Genomic DNA, 1454 nt, shown 5'->3' with positions numbered 1-1454 from the left:
CACTCACTCACTCACTCACTCACTCACTCACTCACTCACTCACTCACTCACTCACTCACTCACTCACTCACTCACTCACTCACTCACTCACTGGAAAGAAATCTTTGTCCGGACAGTTTCTACTTCAGAAATACGGTCACTAATAACTGTCGCAGTCTTGCTCTGAAGACATGATAGGCTATACAGTCACACAACCTCATCTCCAAACAGATATGCACGTTTGAGTCCAATGACTGTAAATTGGCAAATCTCATTATTATTTAAAAGGAGAACCCAAAACATAGCTACAGGACAAATTGTTTTTTGATGGAAAAAAAATGGAGACCGAACTGAATAATGTTGAGATTGTGCATAGGGTCATTTTGAGGTTTCACCAAAACACCTTCATCTTTGTCCTCTCCTTTCATAAGATGACCTCAGTTTAAACTATGACATGTAGATATGCATTCTTTCAATGAATAAATAAACTGTATTTGAGAGACATTTTTTTTCCATTTATGCAGCATGGCAAATAAAAAATAAATAAAACACAATGAAAAAATAACCTCCCACATTGGCTACATTATAACACTTCAGTTTGGACAATTTCATGCTGATTGCAAGTCATTAAGTGGAGCTAAAGACCTGTCAGATGTTGCATTAACAGATTGCTTCATGCCTCTTTATACTGACGAACCTTCAGGGATTAAACAACTCATTTGACAGATTGCAGACTGTGCAGATGTCCTGTCATATTATCCCACAGTTTATTTAACAGCTGATTGACACCAAGGAAATTTACCAGCRTTCACTACGACAGAAAAACCCATTAGTACTTTAGTTTTTTTTCTTTGCTTGTTGTTTTCTGCCTGCAGGTGTCAGGAAACATCATAACTTTCTGACTGCATTCGTACAGCTGGAACAGCTAGCAAAAGAAAAAAGGTTTGCTTCCTCTTCTGAGTCAGACATCTCATGCAGCTGTCAGATACTGTTAAAAAAAAGAGAAAAAAGTTTTAACCCAGTGTGAGCTGAGGTTATGGCAGGAATGTTGATAAGGGATGCTGGTCACAGCGAGTGTCTCTGCATGTGGACAGAGTGTAGGAAGAAGCAGTGGGAACAGGGTGATTATGTTCAGAGTGACATCAAATCCTGTTTGTTCTGTKTTGCTCTGATTGGCTGGGACATGAATGAGTTTAGGATCCAGAGGTTAGTCACACATTTACTTTGAGGTTTGAACTCACATTATCCTTTAGTTTATTTTACTCTTATCATTGTGCTCTTTTTTTGTCCATCTGAACTCTGTGGTGCTGGATGCCCAACACCCTCACTGTTCATCATACTTGTCAGGTGTTTTTATAACATCACATTTCACTCTCCAGGTGAAAATATAATCGTTTAAAGGATTTGAAATCAACCTGATTTCCACTGCAACTAAACATCTAATGTAGTAAATTAATAAATTGTAGTGTTGGTGT

The sequence above is a fragment of the Austrofundulus limnaeus genome, unplaced genomic scaffold, assembly GCF_001266775.1.
Source record: "Austrofundulus limnaeus strain Quisiro unplaced genomic scaffold, Austrofundulus_limnaeus-1.0 Scaffold156, whole genome shotgun sequence".
NCBI lineage: Eukaryota > Metazoa > Chordata > Actinopteri > Cyprinodontiformes > Rivulidae > Austrofundulus > Austrofundulus limnaeus.
This window is presented reverse-complemented; position numbering follows the sequence as displayed.